This window comes from Monodon monoceros, unplaced genomic scaffold (assembly GCF_005190385.1).
Source record: "Monodon monoceros isolate NGI ecotype Baffin Bay Population unplaced genomic scaffold, NGI_Narwhal_1 Super_Scaffold_15, whole genome shotgun sequence".
Taxonomy (NCBI): domain Eukaryota; kingdom Metazoa; phylum Chordata; class Mammalia; order Artiodactyla; family Monodontidae; genus Monodon; species Monodon monoceros.
In genome coordinates, this window is record NW_021703771.1 from 78,873,295 (window position 1) to 78,878,496 (window position 5,202).

The window sequence follows — 5,202 nt, forward strand, 5'->3', positions numbered from 1 at the left end:
AGGCCTGGAGCAGGTAAATACGGTTAGAGAGAGCCACTCAGGCCTGGGCCAGCTGCTGTGGAACTGGACTGGGATACGCAGGTGCTACTTGGGTTGAAAGCCTGAGCCTCCTTGTAGCACCAAGTTCTGGAAAGAAGTTCTCCTTCTGTGGAGGGGAGTGGGGAGCTCAGGGGTGGTCCCGAGCAGCCAGGGTTCTACCCAGTGCATCACAGAATTACCATCACCCCCAACACGGTCATCGTCGTCTCTGCATTTACCAAGTGTCTGCTCTATACCAGGTCCTGTAGTACAGCGGTCCCTAACCTTTTAGGCACCAGGGACTGGTTTCGTGGAAGACAGTTTTTCCACAGATGGTGGGGGATGGGGAGATGGTTTCGGGATGATTCAAGTGCATTACATTTATTGTGCGCTTTGTTTCTATTATTATTACATTGTAATCTATAATGAAATAATTATACAAAGTAATTGATCTATTATGGTCTCTGTGCAGTCAGACCTCTCTGCTAAGGATAATCTGTATTTGCAGCCGCTCCCCAGCTCTAGCATCACCACCTCAGATCATCAGCCATTAGATTCTCATGAGGAGCGAGCAACGTAGATCCCTCCTGCGCACGGTTCACAGCAGGGTTCGCGCTCCTGTGAGAATCTAATGCGGTGCTGATCTGACAGGAGGTGGAGCTCAGGTGGTAATGTGAGTGACGGGGGAGCAGCTGTGAATACAGATGGACCTTCGCTTGCTCCCCTGTCGCTCACCTCCTGTCGTGCGGCCCGGTTCCTATCAGACCACAGACTGGTACCGTCCATGGCCCAGGGGTTGGGGACCCCTGCTCTAGTAGGTGCCTTACCCACAAGGTCTTCTAGAAGTATCACTCTGAGGCCAAAACACCTTCGTCAAAGATGTGGCAAACCAGCACAAGTTATGAAAATACAGGTGCAAACAGAGCGCATGTGACCCTCACCCCCATGCACATAGCCAACAACCAAGAACTTCAGTGACATGTGCTAAGATTTAGCTGGGGCAATGTCTGCACCTGACCGGGAGTTGCTGCTGTAGGCCGGGTGTGGCTGGGAGCCTCAGCTTCTCCCTTCAGAGCCTGGGGTCAGCTGGATGCCTCTACTCCAGGTGTGCATGCCGGGCCCAGGCTCAAGGGGCACCAGCTGCTCCAGGGAAGCTTTTTCTCACAGTCATGGCAAAAGTGCAAGAAATCAAGTGGGAACGGACAGGGTCTCCTAGGAACCATCACGTCACTCTCCCCAGGTGCCTACAGCTGAAGCGAGCCACATGGGCAAGCCTAGAGCCAAAGAGGCAGGGATGCCTAGCTCATTGTCACGTCATCGAGGACACCTGGTGGTTTGTGACACAGTGAGTGTGGCAATGTACCTGACACGCCTTCCCCTCCCTTCCACACAGTGGAAGCCCCCGAACTCCCGCTCCTCTGCTGTGAAGGCAGGTCAGGGTGAGGGCTTTTGCGGGGGCGGGTAGGCAGGCAGGTGTGTGGAGCAGCCGTGCCTACTAAGGGCTCAATTTCTGTTTCTGTCACCTGCCAGCTTTGTGACCTTGGACAAGCCACTTAACTTCTCCAAGCTTCAGTGCCAAGTATGTAAAGTCCGGATAATAACAGTCCTGAAGAAGAAGATAAGGATAGCGTGTGAAGCCCCAGCCCACAGCCTGACGCAGGGCAGGGCTCAGGAGACGGCAGCCTCTTGATGCTTCTGGCTCTCCCTAAGTGGTGGGGGCATTTGCGTGGAAGAGGAGACAGCTGTGATGCTCCCTAAAGAGCTGCTCTCTACAGAAGGTCAAGCAAAGAGCATGCAAGTGAGGAAGGAGGGAAATGCCCCGGTGAGACGAGGCACAACCCAAACAGGACTTGATTCCTGGAAACGCCCAGGTGTTTTCAGCATTTGTGTAGGGAATCTGGATGCTTCCAGAAGAGGGAACAGAAGAGCAGGACGGAAGCTGGCGGAGTCGATGAGGCAATGTGTTACTTCACACCGGGCGTTTGAAGGTGGGGTGGCACCAGGTTTGTCCCGTGGGGTCTCTGCATCCCCCTCAGCTGCACATCCAATCACAGTCTCCGGAGGACGGGGTTCTCTCTCAGGGTCTCTGCATTGGGAGCCAGGAAACCGGCCCAGACTGGATCACGTGCCCACTCCTAACCAATCACTGCCACGGAGATCAGCTTGGCCTTGGGCCAATCAGGGTGTGGCCCGGCGCTGGGGGAGGGGTCCGTCCCGAGTAGTTTGTGGCGGCGGCCAGAGGGGCGCCCCGGGCCCACAGGGACTGCAGGCCCAACAGGAGTCGTTCAAAAGGATCCAGAACTGAAGATGCCTCCCTTTCACTGGATCCGTGTGGAGCCCAAACCCGGGCGCGGGTGAGAGTGGGCGGGGGGCACAGGGAGGGGGTTCAGGCGGCGGATACCCTGCTGGGGGCCGGGACTCGGTGGAGGGCGGTCTTGGGACCCTGAGTTCCCATGCTGGCTGTATCGCGAGGCGTCCAGCGTGCACCCCTGGAAGCGCGGCAGAGCTGGGAACTCAGGTGTTTTGCGCCTCCCACACACCGGTTCTAACGTCAGCTTTAGAAAGGAGGCCCGCGGGAGAGCTGGGTTTCCTTGACACCATCTTCCTGGGGCCGGAGGGCGAGGGGAAGTTCTGCACGTGCGGCCGCCGGCCCCGTGGGTTCAAGTCACAGCTCCTGGGGCCGTGCTTGCGATTGGGTTTCCAGCTCCTGGGGTAGTTTTCAGGATGTGAAGGCGGAAATCGGGAGGGAGACGGAGGGCCCCAATACCCCGATCCCAGAGCTACGGCCCCCCGTCCCCAGTGGGCGTTGTCCGGTGTGTGGGCGGGGCGCGGAGGTTGGTGATGGAGAGGTTGGGCATCAGAGGTGGAGGCCAAGAAAGGCGGACCCCAGACCGCGCGTCTCCAGCGGCCCAGCTGACGCCAAAATCCTGGTGGTTCGGGGCTTCCCTGGTGGCGCAGTAGTTGAGAGTCCGCCTGCCGGTGCAGGGGACACGGGTTCGTGCCCCGGTCTGGGAAGATCCCACATGCCACGGAGTGGCTGGGCCCGTGAGCCATGGCCGCTGAGCCTGCGCGTCCAGAGCCTGTGCTCCGCAACGGGAGAGGCCACAGCAGTGAGAGGCCCGCGTACCGCAAACAAACAAACAAACAACAAAATGAATGAACAAACCAAACCAAACAAAAGCAAACACAGAGAACAGAGTGGTAGTTACGAGAACAGAGTGGTAGTTACCAGAAGGGAAGTGGGGGGAGGGCAAAAGAGGTAAAGAGTATGGTGATGAATGGCAACTAAATTTCTGTTGCTGAGTATGCTGTAGGGTATAAGAAGTAGGAATATAATGCACACTTGATACTTAAATAAAAATAAAGTTTTTTGAATTAAAAAAGGGACACAAACGTTTTGTTTCTGAAAACATTTTTGAAGCACTGGAACAGAACAGTGTGTGCATGGGCAAACACACACACACACAGGCAACTGACAGGACGTGGCAGAGACACAAGTGCAGCAAGCTTTTTATGAAAATGGAGGGGACCCCGTCTCCCATCAGACACAACCTTGTAACCTATGGAATCCCTTCCTTCATCCCGTGGCATCTGAGTCCCTTCTGGTTTTACTCCCTGCCCCCCGAGGCCGTGGCCCTTCCTTTACTCTGGATAGCTCAGCGAAAAAGAGGTTCAGAGAAAGAACCTCTGGTACGAGGGGCAACATGGAACGTTGTCTTTAGGGTTTGGTGTTCCAGTCGGTCCTAAATTGAGCCACCCATAACACATGAGATTATACCCCAGGACTGGTTTAGTGATGAAAACATTATTCATTTGGCAACAAGCAATTGAGTGTTTTTTTTTGTCTTGACCCAGACAGATCTTCTAGCCTGATAAGTGGTATTTTACATTTGAAGCAATTATCGCTGTAATTACAGAGATGGCTGCCATTAGAAAGGTGGTATTCTAGGAGGAGTGTCAGAGGCTCCTGGACACTTTGTTCCAGAATCCACAGTTGTAAGCCAAATTGGATTTTTTAAAATTAATTTATTATTTATTTATGGCTGTGTTGGGTCTTCATTGCTGCACAGGCTTTCTCTAGTTGTGGCAAGCAAGGGCCACTCTTCGTTGCAGTGCATGGGCTTCTCATTGCAGTGGCTTCTCTTGTGAAGCATGGGCTCTAGGCGCTCGGGCTTCAGTAGTTGTGGCACATGGGCTCAGTAGTTGTGGCTCGTGGGATCTAGAGCACAGGCTCAGTAGTTGTGGCACACGGGCATAGTTGCTCCACGGCATGTGGGATCTTCCTGGACCATGGCTCGAACCCGTGTCTCCTGCATTGGCAGGCGCATTCTTAACCACTGCGCCACCAGCGAAGTCCCAAATTGGAATTTTTAATGAGTCCCCTTGCCTCTCTGTTTGCTTTTTGGAAGTAACATCATATCAACTTTGGCTATCATTTCCTGGTTTGGTTGGAGTCTTCAGAAAACTGGCTTTTATAGTATTTAAGGCTAACTTACTGATTGCTTTGGTGCTTTTGAATCGTTGGCTTAAAGAATGTAGTGGGAAAAAAATCGCAGTCACCAATCACAGGAGCAAAAAGTGTAACTTTATCTTTTCTACAATTAAACTTAATTTTTATCCTGAATCCCATTTCTGCCTAATGGCGGAAAACGTAATTTAGGTAAATTACAGGTTAACTGTGGACAGTTTCATGATCTAGCAGCCATTTTGTGCTTCAGATCAGTTAAATCAGTTGGTAGATTGCAAGAGTGGCCCAATCCCTCCCCCGCCCCATCAGGAGTGCCCACCCACTCTGACTCTGGCCTTGAATGTGTGACTTGCTTTGACCAATGGGATCTTAGCAAATGAGAAGCAATTAGAGGCTCCAAAAGCACTTGCATTGATTAGACTTTGTTGATCTTTTCCTCTGCCATTAATACTAGGAATGCCTACCTTAGTTTGCTGACCCAGGAGAAGAATGAGACTCTTGGAGCAGAGCTGGCTCACCCCAGGTGTGACCTAGGCCATCCTAGATCCGTCGGGCACAGCTACTGCAGGCGCGTGAGAGGCACATTTCAGGTGAGCTGTACCCCACGGGCTCCTGAGATGTACACCACCCAGGCTTGTGGTGGTTTGTTATGTAGCATTTTAGTGGTAGTAAATGAATGACCACATGAGGTGGTGGTACCTAGGGGAAGTGTCTGC